We start from the raw sequence: 11,624 nt of genomic DNA on the forward strand, positions 1-11,624 counted from the left end.
TAATAATAATAATAATAATAATAATAATAATAATAATAATAATAATAATAATAATAATAATAATAGTTTTAAGAGGTTACTGTAAGTTTTGCTTTTATTTGTTTCAAATTTTATTTTGTTTGGTATATAACGTTGGCAAATTTCAATCGATTACTTAAAACTCTAATCTATTTTAAAATTAAAACTGAAACAATTCATTGAAATTACATAGATCGTACTGTCAATCTACTAAATTTTATTAACAAAATGTAATTTTCATACCACTTATGGCCAATTACGTGGATCCTATCCACCTGGACTAGCAGGAGTGGTACCTAATCACCAGATCATCTGAAATTAAAAAAAAAAAAAAATAATGTTATTTACTGTATCGGAGATACAGATTTAATTGATTGAAAATAATAATATAAACAATCCAAGAATGAAAATAAAGAAACTTACACATTTCGTACAATTTATTGATTAAGAAGTTTATAATTTTATTAATTTGGGAACTATTGGGAGTTGATCTACGGTATAGCCACCGTTTCTTGACTTGAAATTTCTTTGAAAATGTAACAAATCTTAATCGATAATATAATTGTCATCGTTGATTTTTATATAATAGTCAATTGTTTTTATTTTAACAGAAAAATTGAAGGTGCTACCTGCAGAAGAGTTCCCTAAAGTACGATTATTTATTATTAGACTGCGGATGACATGTAAATTCATATATTCACGGATTGAGATAACGACTTGAGATTTAAATAAAAGTACGTCTTATCCTTCAAACGGTGTAACGTATATTTTCTTGCCGATATTTTATACATTTTTACATTCGCTTATAGATCCTTGTAGATTTTTCCGCGTTTTCACTTGCTACGAATGCATAAACATGTATTACTCACAGTGGATGTTATTTATGAATCAACCAAATTCATCAAACTTTTTTCGTCAATTTATTATACATGGAGTGGCTCCACGCAATTAATCATAAATTGTATCTCTGAATTTCTATACAATAATTAACAAACAAAATAGTTTCGGTTAAAGTATTGCATGTAACAGAAAATAAAAGTGACGAAGTTTAAAATTTTTAGCATAGGACACCAGAGGTCCTTCTAAGGAGACCTTTGCCGAGGTCTGGTTTAGATCTAATGAGTGGAGTAATTTACAAGTATCGTAGTTGGCATCGTTATCTTAAAATATTAGCACACTCGGTCTAATGAAAACTGTGTGCGTAACAATTTGGCGAATTATGTTTTTCATTTCAGATTGTTAAATTTAGTATACAGTGAGACGGAATATCTTAAGGAAATTAGAACTTTTCACGTTTTCGTCAAAATCAGTACGTAAAGATTTTTTAGACAAAAATTGCGTCAGAGAATTTTTGGGTGCGGACTACTAAACGGTCATCTTACTTAGACCTTATTTTCACGAACATAATTTAACATGTTAATGTTATTTAAATTCTCTTGTGGGACACCCTATATACAGCTTCACAAATAAATCAATTACGAAGTAGCTATAAATCAATTGCAACGATCCGTTTGTCGAGGGTGTCGTTCTGCTCGTAAATGTACGTTATTGGTTATCACGATTGGTCCGAATGAAATTTACGTAATATGAAAATAATATAGAAAGGGAGAGGTAAAATGTGACGTACGAGAAGAGAGGATAGATGCGAGGGTCAGTGACACGTCGTCGAACAGAGGTTTATCAGCCGAGTGAGTGACCCACGCGGTTAGCGTTCTCCGCCCTCTTTCATACCCTCCACTAATGCACAACTATATTGGACGGCGTTGTTTTGATCTTTGTTTCGAAGCGAACAGTCATTTCGTTGCGAAACGTGCAAACAGGTATATTAAATAATGTGAATATTACAAGTCATATGAAGTTGCCTAACTTTAGTACTATAGCGGTGCTGCGCAGTCTTAGGCCACTTGTGTTACATTACATCTTTTTCATTTGTACTGTTAAAGAAAGCTTTCATTTAACTGTTTGGGGCATGATGGGATTAAAAGTGTCCCACCTTTTCCATGGACCGTAATGCATGGTGGGATATTTTGAATCCCACCTCGAGATTTTGCAATAGCTGCATGTGTATAAGTGTGACACCTTTATTAATAAAAATATAACAATTTTGTTTGATTTAAAATGCAATAAAATTCCTGTGCAACATGGGTCTATTTTATGACCTGAATTCCAGTACCGCAAAGAGTTAAGCATCAATTCGTTTTCTGCATATGTATAACTCCGATACGTGTTTATAAAATGGTTTATAAACACGTAGATTTGGCAGAGTTACTACTTGTAGTCATAGGAACATGGTTTGAAAATTTTCAATTTTTAGTAGAATTATTTCCTTGCATACCAGCCCAGTAAATACGAATCTACTTCCTCTACTTCAAATATTTTTGTAATTTTATTTCAAACGTTTTAAATACGAAGAGTTAGTTTAATTACGACCTAAGTTCTGTTTGCCAATTTGAAAAAATTCGATTTCTTTTGTTTTTTTTTTTTGTTACCTTAATCATTACTAAAAAATCTAGAAAATATACTCTTAAAGTTACAAACCGGAATTCGTTCTAGTTGTCTTGATACAGTTGGCAAAAGATGTGCGTCGTGATGAATTAACAATAGGTGTACGGAGCCCGGTCGTTTTCATCCGCTCCAAATTTCACAAAGTTTTATAAGAAACCCTTTATATTTTTCGCCAATCACTTGTACCGACTTTTGTCCGTATGAAAAGACAAGCATATATTTAAATTCATTTTTGTTCGAGCTTCCTGATTAATTTTAGTAAATGCTCTTCACTTATTAAAGCAGCCACACTCAAAGGGTGCTCGACGGAGCCCTCTGGGGCACCACGAGGCCCGTGCAAGGGTTTCGCGTAAATATCAATCAAGAGAACGAGCCAGTTTACGTAAAGTTTGTGTATCGTAAACTATCTACCTGTTATCTATTTTTGCACGATTTCTATTAACCCTTTGCTATTAATCCTCTAATATATTAACCCTCTCTAGGTTTCCTTTAGGTTTAATTTCCTTGGAACTCGAAGTGTCAATAAAATGATCGTCGTCGAGGCAACAGTGATCTGATTCTCGAATCTCAAATTAGAGATCTCATTATCGAAATCAATGTAATCTTAGCATTCGTGACGATAGAATGCCAAGAAAGCATCTCGAGTTGCTGGTAGATACCAGAAAAAAATCCTCGAGTGCAAAGGGTTAAAGAATAAACGTAAAACCTGGTTTTCGCTTATTTTGTTTACTTACACGGCTCCGTAACATATTTAATTAAAATATTAAGAAGGAAGTGTTCCGTCGCGAAATAAGTCTGATGACCGCCGTATTAAAGTGCGACTCCGGTGATAGAAATCCCATAAGAAATCTCCGTAAACCGAGTTTTAATACTCTTTGAACTTAATACTTTAGGACAACAGAATGCCAGATATTGGTTATTTTTTAAGCCAACATGGCAGAAAGTCCCTTTAACATAAAGTAAAAATAAACTGTATGGGAAAAGAGAGAGTATCCCCGCGAGACTTCTCGAGTGAGACATCCTGCGAGAAAGAAACACCTACCAAGAGTAAAGTGTATCTTCGGAGGAAGGTTTTCAAGTTTACCGGGCCACTTGAAAGAAACCTTTTCTCCCGGACGGAGGGGTGGCCGGCGCGGCGGCGCGGGGGTGGGTGCGCGAGAGGGAGAAAGACGAGACAAGAAATGCGAACGAGGAGCGAGGAGGAATAAAGAGAAAAGAAAGAGGCTGGTTCCCATGAGGAGGAGCTGCCGCCGAGTGACGAGGGTGAAGCAGCTTTTTATCGACTTCCGGTCGGCGTTAGTTGCACGCACGTGCATTCGAGGTCTTGATGCTCTCTTTGTGCCTCCGCAGAGATTCTCATCCATTCTCGGTATTTCGCTCTTTCTTCCTTCTTTCTTCGAGTAACAGGTAGTCCCCGCCTTTCAAGGAATTTTCAGCCCGTAAAAAACCGTTTCGGTGGCTGCGTCGTGTCAACTGTGACGTCGGTGTTCTCAACAAATTTCATCTACGAATTTCATTTTTCCATCGCCATCCACGTTACAATTTTCTACCGCATTCCAACGTTTCGTTGCTTATTCGATTTTTCAGATTTAACGATTTATACGTTAACCTTAGAGAGCCGATATATCATCGTAACTTGTTTTCTATAGAATTAACACTTTATCGTTGAGCATTCTTACAGCGAATTTGCTCAATATTCTTACTCCATTCTTTAGTTTTAGTAAATATATTAGGTTTACTGGAAAGTAATGTCGTTTTTTTTTGTTTTTTTTTTTTTGTTTTTTTTTTACATTAAATTCAAACAAATTTTTTATAAATTTCTATTTTTAATTATTAATTGTACAATCGCTCCCGTTATCGGTAGCCTTTTGTCATCTAGCGTGCAAATTGTCACTGCCGGATCGATAAAAATTCATTGCCTTCAAATTTTAGACAGAGAGAGACAGAGGATTAGGTAGAGGGGCTCGTCGGCGGTCTTTGACCTGTTTTCACAGGGGTGTTCCTAACCACCTGACTCCAAAGTAGGGATGGCGTGAAAAATCACTAACAATGATTTTTCACGGTGATCACACAATCGCGATAGCAGTCGTGATTAAACTTCGATCACGACCGTGATCCGAAAGATGGCGTTTCAGAAGCGGTTCATGTTAATTATTATCGTTAGTGTATCGCTGTCTCCCCTTAGCGGAAATTCAGAAAACAACAAACGCGTCAAATTTAAATTGTATTAAAATTATATTAACATTGCTTTTAGACCATATTATGGTACAACCTGAAGCGCATTTCTTATACAGGGTGTCCCAAAAGTCGGGGAGGAGCCGGAAATGTGGGGTAGCTGAGACGATTCTGAACAACAATTTCCTTTGCAAAAATGTCGGATGGGGCTTCGTTAAGGAGATATTAAGAGAAAACCCCGACCAATCAGAGCGCGCGTAGACCGTTGGAGCGGCCACGGTAGCGAAGGCTACGCCGCTAGGTCGATGCTTCGATGCACGTCGAGTCACTTGTTCGCGTGCAAGCGCGGCCGTCAGCGCGTAGCCTACGCTACCGCGGCCGCTCCAACGGTCTACGCGCGCTCTGATTGGTCGGGGTTTTCGCTTAATATCTCCTTAACGAAGCCCCATCCGACATTTTTGCAAAGGAAATTGTTGTTCAGAATCGTCTCAGCTACCCCCCATTTCCAGCTCCTCCCCGACTTTTGGGACACCCTGTATAACCTAAGGACAGCATAATTCGTGAAAAGTGAATGTTTTGTACCAATCAGAAGCGATCACGAAGAATCACGAATCACTGTGAAAAATCATCGTGATTGAATCACGAGTGATTCAAAAGTAGCTAGTTCGTGTCATCTCTACTCTAAAGCTCGGTATCTACTTATTACGTGTCCCTGTTGCGTATCATGATTCGATACAGAGATACGTAAACGAACGAATCATCTTCCAAAAGAATTGCGACTTGGCATTCGGCTGATTGTGAAATCCCCGTAAGCGTAACCGTGGTGCGTTAACCTTTCGTTTAGTTGTAAAATTATATTACTAGTAGTAGACCTGGGCGAATTTGAAGGAGAACGGAAATGTGAAATAGCTATTTGAAATAAATTACTTCGAATCGTTATTTTCGATACAGTTATTTTCAAATAAAAGAGATATCAACTCGTTTAAGATAATAGCTGTTTCAAATACCGAATTATTTGGTTACTTTTATATTTCAAATTTAAAGAAAGAAATAATCTTCCAAATCAAATTGCCGCAAGAAGAATGTATTTTAAGAAATCTTTTTAAATCTTCGTAATTTGATTTCATCAAAAATTCGTTCGGCTAAAACAACATATATGAAAGATTGTTTGTTTACGTCTATCTAATATTGTCGCAAAATGTTTTGTACCTTAGGAAAACAACCCGAGCAAGAACAACCCTACTCTTTTCCTTCGTCTTTCGTCATATAATTTCATGCACTCGTTTTCAAGAAGAAAAAAAAACACACACACACACACACATTTAACAAACACAAAAATTTATTTTCCAAAAATTTCTCAAGATAATAGTTCCGAAGGGCGTTAGGAGAATCGAGGATCGAAGAGAAACGATGGAGGAACCGATAGAACATCGACGAAGGTATTTTAAACGCGACTTCCTCTTCGAGTTTTCCTCGAAAGAAGGGAACCGGATGCCATCTATCGCCACCGTCTGCTTCCTTTTGCTTCCCTCTTGGAATTAACCGTGGAAAAGAGAGAGACGGAGCGTTCGTCCAGAGACGGTTTACCAAGAAGCAGAGAAAGGGAAAAGGAAGCAAGAGACGAGAGAGGACACGGAACGAGAGAAGAAGATCGAATCGAGCGCTCCTTGAAAGAATAAAGAAAGACAGGGACGAAGATAGAGAAAAAGAGAAGTCCAAAGTCCGCGCTTCCGGTATACGGATACGGACCGGTTCTCTTCTTTGCAGAAGCAGAGGAGCCAGAGAGGGAGAGGTCAGCCAGGAGACGGAATCGTTTTCTGAAATGCTGCTCGTTAAAGAATTCACGGACATATATCAGATACAGCGCGAGACAAAATGATAGCCCGACCTATTCTTTTTGTTCGGTTATATATATATAAATTTGTTTTGTTTATGAAAAACAAAACAAGCATAAATTGATATATATATATTTCATATTCAGCTATTACTATGATTCGCTCCCAAGCCTTTTTTTCTTGTATTTTGTTTCTTTTTCCATTTCCAACTAAATTTCAATTATATATATATTGAAATATATATATAACTAAATTTCAATTTATCAATTTATGCTTGTTTTGTTTTTCATAAATTTCATTTCTCTTTTAATTCTGTAGAGTAATAGTCAGTATGTGATGGAATTGCACACGTTAAATTTTTCGTTAAATATATATATATATTTCATATTCAGCTATTACTATGATTCGCTCCCAAGCCTTTTTTTCTTGTATTTTGTTTCTTTTTCCATTTCCAACTAAATTAACAGTAATACCGTTTAATAGTCGCTAATAATTTTTTTTCTTTTTTTATGTAGTAAGTCGTATTCGCGACAAATGCAAAATAAAGTCTCGCACGACATACGTCAACAAACATTGCAAATATTGTCCAGGAAGAAGCGAAGATCGCACGTATCAGGAAATGAATGAAAAATGTTTAAAGAGTGTCGAGGAACTACTTGTCTCCACCGGTTATACAATCTATAAGAATTTGCATAAAACGTAATTCCACGCTTTCTTGTAAATGAGAATGAATCGTACGTCTACTGGCATTATAACATACAGGATGTTTCGTTAAAATCGGAATGGTTTAATATCTAACGAGGAAATGAAGCTAACGACAAATGTTCTTACAAAAGTTATGCGATTTAAATGGACAAATTATATGGTGTAAATAATAGTGTTGTAAGTAAATTAGTGGGAAAGATTTGAAAAATAAATCATTTCTTTTTTTTTTAAGTGGAGCCTTATAATGTTTCACCTATTTACGCACAAGCAATAGGGTAAAAGTGATGAAAAGAATGATAGTAAAACAGTCGGGCGAGAATGTGTTTTACATTATTAATCATCGTATTCGTCATTATTTTTATACATTATTTATATTTCATTTACGTTAATATTCAATATTTTCTTACAAGGACTTCAAGTGAGATAAGTAAAACATTAGAAGCTAATTTGTTGCAAATGGATGATATTGTTTCTGGTAAGGTATGTGTTTATGTATAATACTTTGTGTTAACTGTGTTACAAATATACATATATTGAAACATACAAAGAGGACATTTTAGTTTACATTTTTTTTTTTAATTTTTAAAATGATTTTTGTAAACTAAGAAAAATTTAACGTGTGCAATTCCATCACAAACTGAGTATTACTCTACAGAATTAAAAGAGAAATGAAATTTATGAAAAACAAAACAAGCATAAATTGATAAATTGAAATTTAGTTGGAAATGGAAAAAGAAACAAAGTACAAGAAAAAAAGGCTTGGGAGCGAATCATAGTAATAGCTGAATATGAAACAAAACTAGTTTCTTTTAATTTTATCTTTAGCAGACAAAATAGAGAAAAGTTTATTCGACTTACTTTGATTCTAATTTAATTATGATTTAATTCTTGGAACCTTTTTACAAGATATTGAAATCATATTTTACTAAATATTGAATGTGATTAAAAATAAAGTTTGGTAAAAAAATTTTGGTAAAGAATAAAGTGGTTAAAAAAAAAGTTTCATTGTAAACCATTAAACTGTTTATACAACGGCTGTAGATGTTACAGCAACGAATAGAGAAATTAACAACAATTCTATTGCAATACTTTCCAACACATGATACTGAATATTACTCTGAATATTACTCTGCGGAATTAAAAAAAGAATAATAAAATTGATGAAAAAGAAGGTAAGCTTAGGATCGATCTAGTCCTCCCCTGAGGCTCAGAGAGACATTTCCCACCCCCAGTTGTCACTCTGCCAGCGTAGTGCTTCCACCTTCACTTCCGGGTTCCAAGCTCCGCCGACCGGAATTATGTTTCGAAAGTATTTCTTCTTACGCCCTTCCTACAGCCGCACTCCCTCCTCCTTCTATCTCTTTCTCGTTTCTCCCGTTCTACCACTTATCAACCCCCTTGGCTGCGATAGCTCATAAATGCAAAGTCATTTCCATCGCACTCAACTGACTATTCCCCGCTTGAAAATTAACATAAGTAATTGTCACAAATTATCTTACCATAATTATCGCGGCAATACCTTTTCGATAATTGTAATATCGAAGATTATTTATAAAATGTAAGTTAAAATGTATCCATGGTATGAAATCATCTATAATATTACAATTTAATCTATAGATAAAATATATTAGTTTGTCTGGAAAGTCCGTGGCGATTTTTGGTAGGTGGTACACGTCTATTTATATTGAAACGGTCGAAAACAATTAACACGGGCGCATACCTTAAAAGGTGGAAAGGCCGCGGAACAAAATGGTATTTATATAATTCAATAAATATATATCAAAATTCAAATGTCCCTTTGAATTTTTTTTAAAAATTGACACGAATTTTCTGGGCAACCCAATATTTACATGTATGGTTCGAAATTTTCTATAATAATAATAAATCGTGATCTATAGACAGAATATATCTACAGTCTGTCTCATAAGAGCGTGTCGGCAATATTTCTGTGAATGTTTATATATTTGTACAAAATTATACATGGGTCGAATCTACACCTAAAATACTTATACGCATCTACCTAGTAAGGTGTCCAATCTCATCCACTATCTACAGTATATACAAAAATCCATCAAATGCAGTTTTCACATGAGATAGATCTACATATAATATTTATACTATGACATGAATTATAATAGTAAAAGGCGATCAATGAATAAAATATATCTATAGTATAAAAATGAAAACTGTTTCATTATAACTGTTCCATTATGGTATGAAATTTTCTATAGTAATAATAAATTGTGATCTATAGACAGAATATATCTACACTATCTACAGTATATACAAAAATCCATCAAATGCAGTCTTCACATGAGATAGATCTACATATAATATTTATACTATGACATGAATTATAATAGTAAAAGGCGATCAATGAATAAAATATATCTATAGTATAAAAATGAAAACTGTTTCATTATGGTATGAAATTTTCTATAATAATAATAAATTGTGATCTATAGACAGAATATATCTACACTATCTACAGTATATACAAAAATCCATCAAATGCAATCTTGAGATGAGATAGATCTAGAAATGAATTATAATAGTAAAAGGCGATCAATAAATAAAATATATCCATGGTATAAAAATGAAAACTGTTCCATAATAACTATCTACTGTCAACTAAAACTTTGAATCACTTTTCTATTCAAGCCACCGTGTCTTCTTAATCTTCTTAACACGAATGATCGCGTTATTTTTAATTTGTTTAAACATTTAAACCCTCGAGCCGTCCCTTGTTTCCATCATATCATCATCCACTGATATAAAGAGGCCCGGATTAATATTATCCACCGTTTCAATCGACACCTTCGTCGTCAAAATTTCAGATTCGCACGACTCCTCGAAAAAGAAGGATTTCTTCGGTGCTCGCACGGATAAACGAGCCGTTTGTTCGGGTCGCCGATTTGGGAGCAAATCAGAGGCGAGAGATTTCGTTTTCCCAGAGAGAGAAAGAGAGAGAGAGAGAAAAAAAAGGGAAGGTAAAGAGAGAAACGGTAACGCGGCCGCGCTAAGGAGGAAGGAATTATGCATGATTTTGTTCGAGCTCACGTGTTATGTAAATGATAACGTGCAACTTCCTGAATAACGATCAAGGAGCGTAAGCAACAGCAGCTCCGCATACCCGTCGCGTCACAGCCTACATGTGCATATATGTGCGAGAGCGCGCGCATACGTAAGCGAATGTTAAGTGGGAGAAAGAGAGAATAGAACAAGGGGAGAGGGGAGGGACAAAGCGTATAAATTCTTCGCGCTGTTGAAAATTGCGAGGGACGGAAGACAATTGATTAATTCAATTATTTTCGTTCAAATTTTACACTTCGGCTTCGAATCACACGGATATTATTAGGCGCAGAAATCAGTTCTGTGCATTTGTACTCGATCTGTGCATTTCTAACTCCGACTTAGGTAGAAATATTTCCTTGTCATTTCGTATTTTTATTAGGAATTTTAGTGAGATGAGACAACTGTACATACAGACGCAATGTAATTGTCCGATAATTAATTAGAATTTATTATAACGTTTCGCTTGTACATATCAATCCGATAACATTTGCGAGACGAACGACAAGTGAAGTTAGGTGAATACAAAAATTCATATATTAAGTTGTCCCGAAAATTTCTTTCGTCTTATTAATAATTAATATATACACAATATTTTATGTTTTGTGTTACATTACTGAATCGTGTACGATTCATTTCGCTTCGTTACTGCTACAGCATCAATGTCTGAGAAATTAGATTGTCTATTTGTATAAACACTGCCACAGAAAATAATTGAATGCAATTCACGAAAGAAACTTTCGGAACAATCTAATACCTACTCGTTTCAAATGTGTTCTCGACCGCGTATGACCTCTCTTAAGCTGGCAGGACCAAATCAGCAGAATCATGTGGCATTTAGTGGAATATTTAGTACTTATTTTGTACTAATTTGTACCACCAACAATCATTTTCTACCTCGTGCCGTTTTCGAAAAAATCGTGGCGCTGCTAGCTTAATATTAATATTACAATTTTCTTGAAAACGGTAACAGGTACAAAATTTCTTTTGGCGGTACAAATTGGTACAAATTCGGTACTAAATGTACCCGCCTTGATTTTTTCATTTATATTAATTTTTAACATTTTCAGCCGCTAGATTAACGTTAAACTAGCAGCGCCACGATTTTCTTGAAAACTGTAACAGGTACAAAATTTCTTTTGGCGGTACAAATTGGTACAAATTCGGTACTAAATGTACCCGCCTTGATTTTTTCATTTATATCAATTTTTAACATTTTCAGCCGCTAGATTAACGTTAAACTAGCAGCGCCACGATTTTCTTGAAAACGGTAACAGGTAGAAAATTATTGTTGGTGATACGAATTAGTACAAA

The 11,624-nt window shown here is 35.0% G+C and overlaps 1 protein-coding gene across 2 annotated transcripts in view; it reads right to left on the reverse strand.

Moving 5' to 3' along the window:
• LOC128888357 (ets DNA-binding protein pokkuri) overlaps positions 1 to 11,624 on the reverse strand; it is a 29,138-nt gene that overhangs the window by 13,328 nt on the left and 4,186 nt on the right. The window contains exon 2 of one of the 2 annotated variants that reach the window (XM_054145129.1): positions 262 to 330. The exons of the other annotated variant lie outside the window; for it this stretch is intronic. The gene's annotated coding sequence lies outside the window, so the exon portion shown is untranslated. The remainder of the gene's footprint in view (positions 1 to 261; positions 331 to 11,624) is intronic. 2 annotated transcript variants of the gene reach the window in all.

The sequence above is a fragment of the Hylaeus anthracinus genome, unplaced genomic scaffold (assembly GCF_026225885.1).
Source record: "Hylaeus anthracinus isolate JK02 unplaced genomic scaffold, UHH_iyHylAnth1.0_haploid 11994, whole genome shotgun sequence".
In the NCBI taxonomy this organism is placed as follows: domain Eukaryota; kingdom Metazoa; phylum Arthropoda; class Insecta; order Hymenoptera; family Colletidae; genus Hylaeus; species Hylaeus anthracinus.